Genomic DNA, 17,347 nt, shown 5'->3' on the forward strand with positions numbered 1-17,347 from the left:
AGGCAGAAGCCATAGCGTTTAGAGCTGGAAAAAGAATTGATTCGTTCATCTCTTGAGTCCTCAATCGGGTCTGAGTCATCTGTTCCTCACGGGCCAATCATATGCGTTTAGAGCTGGAAAAAGAATTGATTCGTTCATCTCTCAAGTCCTCTATCGGGTCTGAGTCATTCGTTCTTCACAGGCCAATCATAAGTGTTTAGAGCCGGAAAAAGAAATGAATTGAAAGGTGAACTAATTATCATGGCTCCTATCAACCGTGTACATTGGTTAAGATTATATGTGACTGTCAGTGTAACATGAACGAATCCTTAATATTTAAAGACATGAAGAGGTGAGCTGAGCAAAGAGACAACAATACCTTCATAGACAAAAGAGCAGGTAAACATTGAATTATTATTTTCTCCTTCTTATAGTACTCTATTTATGACTTATTTGTCGTGTGATCAACCTTTTAGGCTAGTTGTAGATGTGTTTGGAAGCAATTCGTAACATTTTGATAACATTTTGGCAAATTGAACCAAATGAATGAAATGACTCGGAAAAAAGATTCATTCATCTCGATGAACGAGACTCAAAGATCCGAGTCAGTAAAATGATCCGAACTTCCCATCACTAGTAAGCTAAAATTGACCGTAGTGTATAAGTGTGTGTGTAAATGAATGTGTATGGATGTTTCCTAGTGATGGGTTGCATCCGCTGCGTAAAACACAAGCTGGAGAAGTTGGCGGTTCATTCCACTGTGGCGACTCCAGATTAATAAAGGGAAATGCTGAAAAGAAAATGAATAATTGAATAAATATCAACAGCTGAGTCAGTCACATTGCACTTCTTTTTTTTTTTCTTGTCTACAAAGACAGATAATATGAGTTCAGTGTGATCGGCCCCTTATTATCGAGGCCCACAGTGGCTTTTTCCTACGAGGAAATGACATTTTTCTTTTTGATATTTGGCACCAGTTTACCAGGAAGTGACTATTTTGTTCTCTTTGACTAATTGGATGGAAACAGTGCTTCATTCACAAATGCTTTATGAAGTATCCCAGTTTTACAGCTACGTTTAATTCACATCTTTAAATGGAAACATGGCTATGCTTTGAATGTGGGTCAAACGGTTGGATCAGAAAGTGTTTTTGACATTTACACCTGTTTTTGCGCTATCCAGTTGTGTTTAAATCACATGGTGTTTGTACCAGGTGTAAACTAGGCTGTGTGTCTGGGATCCACTAACTGAATCCCAGCAGGACGGTTCCAGACACAATCCTGCCGGAGCCGCATCTGGCCTCCATGCACAAGTCTGCGAGTCTGAGGACATGTGCTACGATTATTTTCCTCCACCCCCCTCCTCCCCTCTCAGCGCCTAAGAAAACGCCACAAATGAAGATCGCTGTGTCACGGAACTTTACATTTCATCGAGTTAAGCTAGCCTTTGTGAGTGTGTGTGTGTGTGTGTGTGTGTGTGTGTGTGTTTTTCTCTTGGAAAGCGTTTTGTGCCCGCTGACAGATTTGTGACGGTGTTTTTAATGTTATACATTTAAGAGTTCTCTGACTTTTGGAGATGTAAAAACTTGACGGCACATCTGTAAACACTTTCAGTGGTTGGGAAAACAGCTTTGTTTCACCACTATGGAATGTGTTCACTTCCCTCTCGTTTGCACAGAGCCGACAGACACCTTCAAATAATCACGATTGCCATTCGCCCCTGCGAGTCGGACATCAAAACGGTCACGAAAACACTCGATGACAGCGACGAGCAGCGTGCAGGAGGTCTGGCCCATTCAGAACTCCTTAACTCGCATCACTTCTCCGTGAATCACAGGAGTAAATAATGATCTGATCTCCATATGGCTCTCTGAGACATCAGATACATGATAAGCAAGTGACAGGCGGGCTGTCTGTGCACTGATGGATGGCTCTTTCTGAGACCGTCGGCTGTGTCCCGGTGCCAGGGTCATCTGATTTAGGATCGTTGGCACAGGCTCATGTTGATGGAAAAAAGCCTCTGGCTCAGAACAGAGTCGGGTTGCGGACTTCGGGGTCAGTAGGGGGCGCTATTTCCTTTTTTTAGCCTACTTAAAAAGGCTCCTGGTCCTAGACATGAGCTCAGACGTCTGCGCACATTCTTGTGTTTGGCTTGAGTTTGGGTCATTTTTCAGAATTGACTGTCCTCTCTCAGAAACACCTCTAAAAGCAAAAAGCAGACAAAGCATTATATGTGTGATCAAAGCTTGCTTTACTGTGTCTGTGAAATGTGTATATAAATAGAGAGATAGATACAAATAAAAATATGCAATATAGATGGATAAACTATAGAGATGGACAGATCACTGGATAGATAGATGGACAGACAGATGGGCATACTCCTGGATGTATGAGTGTATGGATGAATTGATAGACAGGGATGGAGGGATGGATAGATGTATGGCTAGACTGACTGAGAAATTATGCATATTGATGAATAATTGGATGGGGAGATTGGCATATGGATGGATGAAGTGACAGAAATTATGCATGTAGATTAATGTGCATTTTGGATTATGAATGGATGGACAGTGAAGAGCGATAGATGTATGACTATATGTGGATGGACAGATGTATAGATAGTATAGATCAGGGGTGGCCAACCCTGTTCCTGGAGAGCCACCTTCCTGCAGATTTCAGTTGCTACCCATGTCAAACACACCTGCCTGTAATTATCACGTGGTGTTCAGGTCCTAATTAATTGCTTCAGGTGTGTTTGATATGGGTAGCAACTGAAATCTGTAGAAAGGTGGCTCTCCAGGAGCTGGGTTGGCCACTCCTGGCATAGATTAAACAGGACAGATGGAAAGATAGATAGTTGGAGAGATATCAATGGACAAATAGATAGATAGATGGAATTATGAGGCCATTTCACACAGTGATACCAGTAAATACCTGGAAAATGTATTAAATGACTTAAATGGTAAATTAAAAAAGCACTGTTTACACAGGCGAGGACGTTACGGAATTCTTCCGGAAAAGACTATTCACACATCCATCGCAAAATGCCGGTAAATTCTGACATCATTAACCAGAAATGACCTCTAAACGGCTGCGCTTGTATTTGTAAACCTTTGATTACATTACAAACTCTGTGGATGGATCAGTATTGTGAACAACTTCGGGCACACACGATATGTCAAGCAAACTGAAGGAAGCAGAGCTTGAAGGTAAATGAACAACGGCTTACCATAAACATCTTATAGATAATTATTTACACAGTTGGCATTAGGAAGGAACGTATAAATGTTATCTGACTAACATCTAGCAGCTAAATGTGTCTGGAAAAATATTCAAAGGCTTTTATTTTCATAAACCGACCAATCTGACTGTTCTGATTGGCTAAAATAGACATCTCAGGTCAGCACGTTCTAGACGCGAACGCGCTCTTTCTGGCAATCTTCCTTCTGCGTTCACACAGCTCAGCATTCTGGCAAATTACCGATAATGTTACAACTTCTCTTTCCGGAAAATCGCCGAAACGAATTTACCGGTATTTTCAAAAAAGGGTCTGTTCACTCATACAGTAATTTTCCGGAAAGGTCTGTATGTGTGAAAGTGGCTAAAGATTGGGCAATATATGTATAAACATATAGAATTATAGAGTTATAGACATGTAGATGGATGGATGTAAGGGTGAATATGGATAGATGGATGAGTGGATATACATATGAATAAATGGATGAATGGATAGACAGATGGATGGAAGGATGATCCCTGATATAGAAGGTTGGATATTTATACTGTTAGGTTCATAAATATTTGGACATCGACACAAATCAAATATTTTTGGCTCTTAACACCAACGCAATGTATTTTAAATGAAGCATATATATATATATATATATATATATATATATATATATATATATATATTAGGGATGTAACAATATTGTAAATACCGTCATACTGCAATAGCAATTTCTTTCAATATTACTGTGGGTGTGACTCAATATCATCATAGGTCTTTTGGTGAAAAGTTTGCTCAGGCGAATGGAGCGAACGGGAGGTAGCGGAAACTACAATTTTCATTAGCCCAGGTGTGGCCATCATCCTTTGCGGTCTGTTGTCGCTACAGATCCAGTAATGCAGAAATGGAGGGTGCTGCTAGTAGCGGCAAAAAAAAAGAGCTAAATATGGTTGAAGCTAAAGTGGGTTTTAAATCAGATGTGTGGAAGCATTTCAGTTTATCTCTGAAAAGAAACAAGAAAGAAGAAAATGTGACAGAAAAAAGGGGTATGCAGGCACTGCCAGACTGTGCTGAAATACAAGTCGGGGAATAAGACTAACATGATGGGGATTCTTTTAATCAAGGGGACAGCAGAACACAGCACACTGCTCAGATTGAGGGAGACATTGACTTGTACCACCAAGAGACCTTTATCTCACTCATGGCTTGTACTTTCGAGTGGTGTTTTTTTTTACATGGTTTAATATTTTTTGTTATTAAAATTGAATAATTTAAGTTCCTGTTTGAAAGTTTACAGATAGATAATTTGTATGTCATTTATCTGTTCAGTGTTGAGGTAACCTGAACATTCTAGCACTTTTTTTTAAAGTCTCTTCAATAGTTTTGTTTTTCCTTTAAATGATTAAATAAACACCGTACCGTGCCATTCATACCGAGGTATTGCCGTATTGTGAAATTTTGATACCGTTACATCCCTAATATATATATATATATATATATATATATATATATATATATATATATATATATATATATATATGGATGGATGAATGAATGAATGGATGTAGAGATAAGTGGATGGATGGAAGGGTGGATTTATATATGGATCGATGAATTAATGGATGGATAGATAGGTGGATGGATAGAAGGGTGGATGGATGGTTAGAAAAACATGGGAGGATGGATAGATGTATGGACAGAAATATAGATGGAGACACAGACATATGGATGGATGGATACATATACTAAAAAGTAGGCATACTGTATAGATGTATGGATGGATACATAGATGGACTGATAGATGGATGATTAATAGTCATATAGACAGACAGACAGATACACAGGTGTTATGTAAATCTCAGTGACGCCGTGTGCTGGTATGCAGGCAAATATTTAAACACCGTTACACAACTGTGAATCACTTGGCATTCTGGGAAGAGTTATTTTCCATGAAGCCTCATATAAAGACTTATTGGTAAACTGCATCAATAAAAGGCCGTTTCCTAAGGCTGCAGAAGGAGGTATAAAAATGCAGCATTTATGAAGTCATGAGGGGGAAACAGCCAGAAATAGTTTGTCTTAATTCTTTAAGCTGCCCATTAGTGGATGATGTAACAATGGCAGGAGCAATTATGGCACTTTAAACACTCGTGTGCTGGCATCACTTTATGGACATGGAAACAACATGCAGAGAAAGAGTCCTTCACCACTGCCAGATGCAAAGATTTCCAGCCTAATTATTGATGTTGTGAAACTTCAACACATTTAAATAAAGCTGAGAAAAGTCACAATGGCTTTTAACATGCACCAATGTTCTTTTTTATGCAAAGGGGTACACAAATTACATGGAATCACGTACAAGTGGAAGAGAGAAAAACACAAAGAACAGAGATTAAAAAACTGGTAGAGGCAGGTGTGTGTGTGCGCAAGTAAATGTAACCCCCCGCCAGTCCTACATCATCCAACCCACTCCGAGCTGGGATCAAACCGCCGATCTTCCGCATGGGAGTCAGTTGCACAACCAAGGAGGCTAAAGACCATGGCCTCTAGTATCTGTCACTAGAGCATCTTTATGGGCTTTATGGCACTTACTAGCTGGCCTCCGTTACATACACCCCCCTAAACCGGGTCACGGCACCAATGTAACCCCCACCGGTCCTACATCACCCAACCCGCTCCGAGCTGGGACCGAACCGGCAACCATCCGCATGGGAGTCGGTTACTTTAACAAGGAGGCTAAAGACCTTGGTCTCTAGTTGCTAGAGCACTTTTAGAGGTCAGAGGAGTGAGGTTTTACCTGCATAGCACTTCACTAACTAGCCTCCGTTACATAAATTACATATATAAGAAAACTTAAAAAATATACAACATGCATAACAGTAGAAAGCATATTATTATAGGTCGTAAGTATCAAAACATGCACTAATGTCCGTCAACATGAATGAACTGAATTTGTTCACAGATCTGTTTACATGCACTCTAAACATTGTAATCTGATTGCGATTTCCATCTGTATTTGTTTTAAATACATTTCAATTGAAACTTTAGTATTTTAGAAAGTTAAGGGTCTTTGTATTTTTTTTTTTTAAAGCAGGTATTTTGTTTAAAAATAGAAATAATAGTTTTTGGGCTGTATCATACACCCGGCACTATATGGCACAAGACGTGTTTGGTGCGATTTGTTGCTATTTTCTGACCAGCGCAACTGTAATTTTCAAGTTTTGCTTCACGTTGTTTAAATAGCCAATCCACTTTGTGGACTCATTGGTGTGCTGGTCTCGAAAGGAGGTGTGTTAAGGGCGCATTGTTGACGCGTTGCTATTTTGAGAAACTGAATTAGACCACACCATTGACCAACTAAAAGCAGGTCTAAAGTCCAGCACTGAGTGCGTTAGTTATGCGCCTATGCAAGTTCACTTACCATTGCTTTATACACACAGGATGTACTGCAACAAACAAATATCTTTGCATACGAAAAAAATTGGGAGGGGGGACTTTTCAGTTTATTCATATAAATCAGCATTTGTATAATGTTTTTGTGTTTGGATATAACTCATTTTTTGACCACACTTTGTTATTATTGTTGATTTATTCAGTTGCTGGAAAAAGTCTAAAAATATTTTTAAACAAATCTTTGCGCTTAACAAACACAATTAAATATGTAGGCTAATGGATGTCTTCAGTGGAGTGAGTTTCCACCGTTTCCTTACTGGACAATGGAGGAGGATCGTTCTTTATTCTCACGCTGCAGATGCTCTGTTTAACTGTTTTCTTGCTTGCGAAGTGTACAGTTTTTACACTTACAAAGTTCACTGTGTAAATAGCGAATGGTGCAACACAACTGACTCTTAAAGGGAATGTGAGATGAGACTCAAGCTTGATGGATTGCAGCTGGAAGGGCATCCGCTGTGTCAAACATATGCTGGATAAGTTGGCGGTTCATTCCGCTGTGGCGACCCCAAATGAATAAAGGGACTAAGCCAAAAAGAAAATGAAAGAATGAATGTTTTTTGCGTTATATAGTTCATTCTGCCTTTCTAGATTTCCTTCATTCATTCATTCATTCATTCATTCATTCATTCATTCATTCATTCATTCATTCATTCATTTTCCTTCAGCTTAGTCTCTTATTTATCAGGGGTTGCCAGAGCAGAATAAACCGCCGATTTTCATCATTTAATTTCCTTATTCTAATTTCTATTATTTTACTTTTATTGTATATATTTTATTTACATTATATTATTTATAGGGCTGATTTAAACATATTTAGGTTACTATGCTTCAATAAAGTGCTTTTAACAGCCTGATTAAAATGTCCAGTCAGCAGTTTTAGAAGATTAATCATGCATTTAAAAAAAAAAGATATGTGCAAGCTAATGCATGTCAACGTTGCACTGCGCATGTGTCCCAGGTAGAAGATATAGATTAAGACTGATTTATACTTCTGCAGCACTCGCGCATAGCCTTCGCCGACGCTGATGCGCACCTTTCAAAAAATGCAACAACACATTGCAACAAGCTTTGTGATCTTTGTGAAGACTTAGAGAAACTTGTTCATGCTTTTATCAGCAGCAGGGTGGATTACTGTAACGGCCTCCTCACTGGCCTTCCCAAAAAGACAGTCAGACAGTTGCAGCTCATCCAGAACACCGCAGGATTCTGACCAGAACCAGGAAATCAGAGCACATCACACCTGTCCTTAGGTCTCTACACTGGCTCCCAGTTACATTCAGAATAGAGTTTAAAGTATTATTACTGGTCTATAAATCACTAAATGGCCTCAATACATTACAGATATGCTGACTGAATACAAACCCAAGAGATCACTCAGATCTTTAGGATCAAGTAAATTAGAAATTCCAAGAGTTCAGTCAAAGCAGGGTGAATCAGCCTTCAGCTAATGCGCCCCTCGCTGCTGGTTAGATGATCAGATCAGATCAAATCGAGACCGAAAACATATCTGTTTAGCTGTGCCTTTACTGAATGAGCACTGTGCTACGACCCACAGATCGACTATTATGCATTACTTTTCTTTTTCATTCCTTTAAACTAGTTCAGGTTTAACACATTTTAATCTGTTTTTTAATAATTTATTTTACTTGTTTCTTTTATTCTTGTTTATGTAAAGCACTTTGAATTACCATTATGTTTGAAATGTGCTATATAAATGAACTTGTCTTGCCTTGTCTTCTAAATACAATTGAGAAAGTAGACCGCTTCAAGAATTTAATGTACATGGTAGTTTTTTTTTATGTGATATTGAATAAGAAGAGAGAGAGAAGCCTGAGCTTGGAGATAGATGAGCCCAAGGCTCCTGCCTGGTCAATAAGCATTAGGAGGGATACAAGATCAGAAAGTTCTTGATAGCTTCCCAAGAATAGTCCACCAACTGCACCCGTTTGTAACAAGGGTATCACGAAATCAATCGATGGAAATTCATGCTCAATTTCGATTATCGAATCAAAAAATGGAATCGTCGATGCTGCCACGTCCCCATGTCACGTCAGCTTGGCTTGCCAAGCGGACAAAAATGTTTTTGAAGTGCTTGTTGAACTGCAGACGCAGGAGACCCGTCGACAGAACTTAAACCCTCTCCTCTTTCAATGAAGTCGCCGGTGTGAAAGTGTTTTGGATTTCCAGTGAGTTATGTTGACAACGTTCGTGTTGTCAACAAAAACAACACAGTTTGCAAGCATTAGGGTTGGGCCACCAGACGAATGCAGGCATCACGATCTTCCACCCCGCCCCCGTTGCAAATCCGCTCGTGAAAATACACACTCAGGCCCTGTTTACACTAATAGGTCTTAGCTTTTAAATGTCATTTTATAATGACAACGATCCACATCCACACTGGCTTTTTGCATTACTGAGCAGCCCTCCTTCCTCACTACCACTGAAAATGCACATCACGTGACCAGACACACAAACATTCACACACAGGCTCAGATAAAGACGTACACACACTGTTATGCACTCGAGACAGCAGGTCTAGGCAGTCAGCGGGTCAGCAGACTGCTTCAATCTTTCACACTTGTACTTGGTAATTTTAGCGAACCTCAGATACTGTTGGCTGGTTCTTGTTGGTTGTGCACCTTTTTTACCGACGCCATTATAAGAACACAGATCCCTGCCTATTCACAAATCCCGCGAAAAAAAGTGATTGACAGGTGGTAATTATGTGTGTAACTTATTCATTTACTGTATGATTTGTTTATGATTTTGTTTATTTTTCTTTTTTAAATCGAAAATCGAATCGAACCGTGACTTTAGAATGGAAAATGTAATCAAATCGAGGATTTGGAAGATCGTGACACCCTTAGTTTGTATGTAGTACGTGCTTGTGACTAACTTTTGTTGCATGTTTTTTTGACTGGGAGGAAACCGGAGTACCACGGGGAAAACATGCGACACAGAGAGTGTCGACTGGCTCAGCTAGCGTTTGAACCAACGACCCCCTTGCTGCGAGGCAACAGTGCTAGCCACTAAGCCACCGTGTCACCCGAACATGGAATTGAGGAGGAGGGAGAAGAGATGGATGGGGGGTTTCCAAAAAAAAAAGATGAGGACTAAAGTTTAGGCTGGATATTTATGTTAAATTTGGAATTATATGTTTGGCTAGCTAGTGATAGGGATCAGCTGTAGTCAATCCTATCACGTGCTCCTCTCGAAATTCGTTTGTGAAACTTTACTTTGAATCGTCAATCAGATTATTTGGGTGCATGTAAACACAACCAACTCTTTTACGCATTTTCAATTCAGGAGTAGGGCTGCTCGATTATGGGAAAAATCATAATCACGATTATTTTGGTCATAATTGTAATCACGATTATTCAAAACGATTATCAGTTGAAGTCAAAATTATTCATCCTCCTGTGAATTTATTTTTATATATAAATATTTCCCAAATGATGTTTAACAGAGGGTTTTTTTTTTTCCCATAAATTTTTCTTCTTCTGGAGAAAGGCATATTTGTTTTATTTCAGCTAGAATAAAAGCAGGTTTGAATATTTTGAAACCTATAATAGCTCGATATTATTAGCCCCTTTAAGCAATATATATGTTTGATTGTGTGCAGAAGAAACTACTGTTATACAATAGCCCCTTTCACACAGTGATACCGGTAAATATCTGGAAAATTTCCAGAACGACTTTACCGGTATTTTCAAAAAAGCGCTGTTCACACAGGCGAGGACGTTACGGAAATTTTCCGGAAAAGAGCATTCACACATCCATTCCAAAATAGCGGTAAATTCTGACATCATTCACCACAAATGAGCTTTAAACGGCTGCGCTTGTATTTGTAAACATTTGACTAAATTATAAACTCTGTGGATGATCAATATTGAGAACAACTTTCGCAGGATCACTTTCGCATGTCGAGATGTTCATAATATGTGCGTGTGCAGGCGCTCACAGGCACACGCAAAGCTTAAAGGTAAACAAACAACGGCTTATCATAAGCATCTCATCGATGATTATTTACACAGTTGGCATTAAGAAGAACATATAAACGTGATCTGACTAACTTCTAGCAGCTAAATGTGTCTGGAAAAATATTCAAAGGTTTTTATTCTCACAAACCGCGCGGACGTAAATGCGTCTGACTGTTGTGATTGGCTTAAGCAGACGTTTCACGTCAGCACGTTCTAGACGTGCACGCGCTTATTACGGTAATCTTCCTTCTGCATTCACACAGCGCAACATTTCGGCAAATTGCCGGTAATGTTACAACTTCTCTTTCCGGAAAATAGCCAGAACGAATTTACCGGTATTTTCAAAAAGGACCTGTTCACACATACAAGCTTTCCGGAAAATTGCCGGCAATTTTCCGGAAAGGTCTCTATGTGTGAAAGGGGCTAAAGACTTATTTATTTACCCAAATTAAGCCTTTGAATGTCACTGAATAGTAGTATCTTCAAGAATATCTATAAATATAATGTGTAAAATATAATGTGCTGTCATCATAGCAAAGATAAAAGTAATCAGTTATTAGAAATGAGTTATTAAATCTGTTGTTTAAACTGTGCTTTAAGCATCTTCACTGTATTTTGATTTTATTATTGATTAATAATAAAAACAATCTGCAGCAGCAGGAATATCGCGCGCTGTCTTTTTAAGAATATAGTGCGGCTCCGATATGGTTTCTCTTTCTCGTGTCGTTTGGTTCTCAACTTGTTAGTTCATTGCACAAATGACGGTTAATATGAATAATCAGTAAACACCGCGCTCTGACACAAATGTGCATGTATTTGACCATTAAAGCGCTCACATTAAGATTGCGTTAGATGTGTGTGCTCTGCTGTCCGAGGCTAACCACGGCGCGCGCAACCACACACACACACGCTACCTGTCTGAGGCCAGTGGCAAAGCGGACGGGCCTGCAGGGCACGCACGGCGGGGGGGCCCCGCGTGATTAGGAGGCCCCGCGTCGTCGCGATTTTCAATAATTGTAAATCCGGCAAGGCAACCGCAATAATCAAACTCTTGGGAACAACTGTTGTCGGAAGCAAAGTTCACAGGTCTGTGTTCTCTGAACACCTCTCAAGCGGTGGACTACTTCATTCTGATTGCTTGCCGCCAATGTTGCCAACTTAGCGACTTTGTCACTAGATTTAGCGACTTTTCAGTCCCCCCTAGCGACAAATCTAGCGACTTTTTTGTGTGTTATTGGAGATTTTTAGACTGTCATTTGTCCATACTGTACCGTCCCTACTCTTCTCAAGAGGGCCGGCGGTGTGATGCCGCCGGCCCCTCCCCCTCCCCCGCCTCACAGCCCTGACAGGCGGCCCAGTCAGTCCTCTACAGCAGCCTCTCCCACCTGCAGCCCGAGAGCAGATCACCCGTCTGCGTACCGACGACAAATGATTTAGCACAGGCAGTGTGAAGGTATTTCCCTTGTAGAGTATCTGCTTTTCCTTTATTTTAACAATTTAATTGGACCGTTTATTCTTTTCTTGTTCACAATCACAGATATTTTAGTGACAGTTTCTGAACTTGTCTGAGTTTATTACATATGAGAGATTACTGCACATACACTACACATCTATAATGACATACTGTATTCATACAGCAATAAATTTAGTTAAAGAAACATGCTTATATAAAGTGTAGTGCAATTATAAATACCCCTTTATTAACCATAGGCTGTTAAACAAACAGAAACAGTAGAACGTGATGACGTCAGTGATATGCAAATTGACGTATGACATATCCCCCCCTCCCCCCTCATCAGGGGGCCCGGTCAGCGATCCCTGCAGGGGGGCCTCCGCATTTTGCGCTACGCCACTGTCCGAGGCCAGACACGGCGCGCACACACACAACAGCACGAGCTCTTTTGCGCTTTTAAAATTATGAATGATGCGCATCCCGTGCTGCAAAAGTTACATTACAGCACACGCTTTTAGTCATTTTCACGTGGAACTGAGCTTTGCAGAGGCAAAGAGTTTTCACACGTGTACAACTGGAAAGGGGGCGGTACGTGATTGATGGAATAATCGTTTATCTCGATTAATGTTTTTTCATAATCGTTAAAAGCCGAAATCGAAATCGGATTTTCGATTAATTGCACAGCCCTATTCAGTAGTCTATTTTGTGAACATAAAAAAAACCCTTAATCACACATAATCACAGAACTTTCCTCAACATGCTGCGTGACTTGAGGTATCGTTCATGTCTACAAAGAAGCGCATCTAAATCCATGCCAAATGTTAATAGTAAACCTCCCTCAGTGACTCACCCAAAAATGTCAACAATCAATCTACATCTCCATTTGTTTTTTTGTTTTTGTATTTGTTTTTTTCAGCTGATCTCAGAGCGTCTGATTCCAGAACGATATCAGTGTCTGAGATATGAGGTGGTTGCCAAATCAGTTATCAGGAAGATGTTTTTGATGAACTCGAGAGTCGTTTGTCTAAATGAGCACGGCAGCTGTCGTCTGAATTAAACAGAGGAGTCGTGTGAGCGTATAAATGTGAAATATGGAGAGCAGTGGCAACCGCATAAACTCTTCAGAGTCTCTGACAATAATTAGCTTGATTTACTGCGCCGTCACTTTCAGCTCTGAACACACAGTCCCTCTGCCTGGTGAAAGCAGGACGGTTATGGTGACTCGAGGCTGTCTTAAAGATACACTACACTTTTAATAAATACATATATAAAACAGGCTCATTTTGTAGTCCCCCTAGAAGTGAACAGCTTTTTTTTTTTTTTTTTTCAACAGAGTGAGAGTTAAAGTTTTGTAAAGCAAACATACAAACAAGCAAAAAACTTAATAGCGACAGATGACATTATTGAAGGCACAGTACGCCCAATATAATAATAATAATAATAATAATAATAGTTTCCCAGAGATGGCTTGCAGCTGGAAGGGCAGCCGCTGCATAGAATATCTGCTGGATAAGTTGGCGGTTCATTCCACTGTGGCCACCCAGGATTAATAAATGGACTAAGCCGAAAAGAAAATGAATGAATAATATTAGTTCTTGTTGTTGTATTTATTTATTTATTTATTAGTAGCAGTAGAAATATCATCATCATTATTCTTTTTTATTAAATAATCATTATAATAAAAATTATTATTATTATCATCATCATCATCATTTTAGTAGTAGCATCATCATCATCATCATTTTTATATTATATTATTCAAATATTATATATTATTAATATTCATAATAATAATAAAATAATAATAATAATGATGATATTACTACTACTAACAAAAATAATAATAATAATAGTTGTTGTTTTTTTGTTGTATTTATTTATTCATTTAGTACTATTATTAATTTTATTATTATTATTAATATTATTATTAGTAGTAGTAATATTATCATTATTATTCTTATTTATTGAATTATTATTGTTATTATTTTAGTAGTAGCATCATCATCATCATTGTCATTATTATTATTATTATTAGTAGTAGTAGTAGTAGTATTTTTTCTTTTGGAGAATGTCTTATTTGTTTTATTTTAGCTAGAATAAAAGCAGTTTTTAATTATTTACAAACCATTTTAAGGTCAAAATTATTAGTCCCTTTAAGCAATATTTTTTTCGATAGTCCACAGAAGAAACCATCATTATAGAATAACTACAATAATTGCCCTAACCTGCCTAGTTAACCTAATTAACCTAGTTAAGCCTTAGAATGTCACTTTAAGCTGTATAGAAGTGTCTTGAAAAAATATCTAGTCAAATATTATTTACTGTCATCATGGCAAAGATAAAATAAATCAGTTATTAGAAAAGAGTAATTAAAATTATTATGTTTAGAAATGTGTTGAATAAATCTGCTCTCCATTAAACAGAAATTGGGGAAAAAATAAACGGGGGCTAATAATTCAGGGGGTGGGGGCTAACAATTCTGATTGCTACTGTATGTACTACATACTGTACATTACTCATTACTTAGAAAAGTAATATCGTTACGTACATGTAACTCGCGTTACTTGTAATACTTAACTCCAAACAGTAGTAGTAATAATAATAATAATAATAATAATTAATTTTCGCTTGGCTTAGTCTCTATGTGTGCAAAACACGCCTGAGTCCAAAACTGAAAGCGAGACGTGACTTTTAAGGGGCTGTTTCATATGGATTTATTAATCATTCTTACTGTTCAATGAACGCAAACTGTCGTGGTTTAATAAAGACGCAAATCCTTCACTGGACCACAGCTGCACCTTCAGCAGACCTCCTAATTCCTGCAGCATGTGGACTTTATGACTGTTTATGAGCGTCAAAAGTGGCTGATCTGTTCGGCGAAATATCTGACCATGTCACCGCATCCCAAATGACTAAATCGATATAATTAGAGAAATCTCCACTGTGCTGAGCGAGAGCACTTACTGAACAGCGCACCATTGATGACGTAAGCGTCCCCTGGCCCGAATGTAATGTGAGTGCGGGCCGTCGGGACGGGGCGGATAAGCGTGCTTTGGCCCAGTTTAAGGCAACTGTACATAGTGTGAGTACGCCCATAGTTTATTCACAGTTAAGTTTATTCAATTCACCTATAGCGCATGGGTTTGGACTGTGGGGGAAACTGGAGGACCCGGAGGAAACCCATGCCAACAAGGGGAGAACATGCAAACTCCAAACAGAAATGCCAACTGACCCAGCTGGAACTTGAAGCAGCGACCTTCTTGCTAAGAGGCGACAGTGCTAACCACTGAGCCATTGTGCCGCTCCAACAATAATAATAACAATAATAATGGTCTCATGTTCATAATATCAATGATTTTGGCTACTGGAGATTATTTGTGGTTTGCAGTTCACATTTACATTTACATTTTACATTTACATTTAGTCATTTAGCAGACGCTTTTATCCAAAGCGACTTACAAATGAGGACAAGGAAGCAATTTACACAACTAAGAGCAACAATGAATAAGTGCTATAGGCAAGTTTCAGGTCTGTAAAGTCTAAGAAGGGAAGTATTAGTAGTATTAATATATATATATATATATATATATATATATATATATATATATATATATATATATATATATATATATATATATATATATTTTTTTTTTTTTTTTTTTTTTTGGTACAGTTAGTGTGATATTCAGAGAGGCAATTGCAGATTAGGAAGTGAAGTGGAGACTAAATAGTTGAGTTTTTAGTCGTTTCTTGAAAGTAGCGAGTGACTGCTGTTCTGATGCAGTTAGGGAGTTCATTCCACCAACTGGGCAGATTGAGCGTGAGCGTTCGCGAAAGTGATTTCTTCCCTCTTTGGGATGGAACCACGAGGCGACGTTCATTCACGTTTACATTTACGATCAGATAAAATAAAAAAGCAAGACAGTTAGCTCTCACTATGGTGAAGTTCAGAACTAAACTTTTCTGATTTTTGCTTGATTCAGTGTCCTGCAGGTTTCAATCGAAAGAGCATTGAATGAGTAAAGAAGACATTTGAGGCTCTGGAGACGATTGCGGTAAAGTCATTTCAGTAACATCTGCTTAGTGTAAATTCCTCGCAATGCTTGCAACAGTTTTGGCAATAAAACACATGAAGCTTTGACAACTGCTGAGACATTCTGGACATGAAACTAGTGATGCTGACAGTGCCTTGGGAAACAAACAGCCTTCCAGGCTCTAGAGAAACCAGGCTCAGTTAGGCACGACCATTTCTCCTCTGGCCAAACTTGTGCGGAGCTGCAGTGTAAGTGGCTGGAAAGCGCTGGATGTCCATCATGGAGAAGCTGCAGGTGGGAGAGGTCACCGGCTGGTGTACAGGCTGGCCCTTCAGGATCAATGCGGAGACTCATCTGTCATTGGGGTCTTACAGGAATTGGTCTCATGCCTCCATGATGACCACCACAGCAGCTGCTCAGGATACGGCCTGGTCCAGGATTATTGAAATCTCTGGAATAATAAAATAAAACCAACATAAGCGCAGATGCCGTTCAAATTATAATGACTTTCGGGAAGTGTTCCCAGCTCCGGTTGTCCTAAATAACACAGACTAACAATCCTTTAGGGGATTTGTATTTCAAAAGCATTTGTGTTTTACGTGGATGCTAATGCAAAGAGATGCGTCTTTAATCTAGTTTTAAATTGACAAAATTCGCCAAAATAAATCAGTTCAGCTGGCAGAAGAATGAGATGAATGAGTGATGTTTTTATGAAGACACAGAAGAGTGCAATTCTTCAGTGTGTCGAGAGTAAAAAAATAATGTTTTATACTGTGTTGTAGGAATGACAGACGCTCATCTCTCATCATCATCAACGGCAGCGTCATCATCATCTTCCTCTGACAGTCAGTGCTGAAAGCAGAAGAGCTGTGTTTGTGTTGGACATTCCTGAGCTGATGGAGATTACTAGCGTTTCTTCACAGGTGTGTGTGTGATGGCTTCATGTCTTTGTGTTGGTTTTGCACATCTCAGACCTGTGGTGTTTGATCAGTGGTAAAATCCTGATGTGATTTGATATTTTTTACTCAACACTCAACCCATACTCAACTGCTCATATATGTTGGCCGTCAACCAAAACTGTGGCTATATGTTAAATTGATTCTTTAGTACATTTTTACGTTCCCACTTTATACTCTTTGAATTAAAATATTACTTATGAATTACAGTTTTATAACATAAAAAATAAATGTTTATATTTTAAAAATATTTATTTATTTATT

General features: G+C 38.8%; 1 long non-coding RNA gene across 2 annotated transcripts in view; it reads left to right on the top strand.

Moving 5' to 3' along the window:
* Positions 1–17,347, top strand: part of LOC137488601 (uncharacterized) — a 234,976-nt gene that overhangs the window by 135,997 nt on the left and 81,632 nt on the right. For both annotated transcript variants that reach the window (XR_012396224.1, XR_012396226.1), the window contains one exon: positions 16,910–17,050. This is a non-coding gene — a long non-coding RNA (uncharacterized lncRNA). The remainder of the gene's footprint in view (positions 1–16,909; positions 17,051–17,347) is intronic.

The sequence above is a fragment of the Danio rerio genome, chromosome 20, assembly GCF_049306965.1.
Source record: "Danio rerio strain Tuebingen ecotype United States chromosome 20, GRCz12tu, whole genome shotgun sequence".
Classification (NCBI taxonomy): Eukaryota; Metazoa; Chordata; class Actinopteri; order Cypriniformes; family Danionidae; genus Danio; species Danio rerio.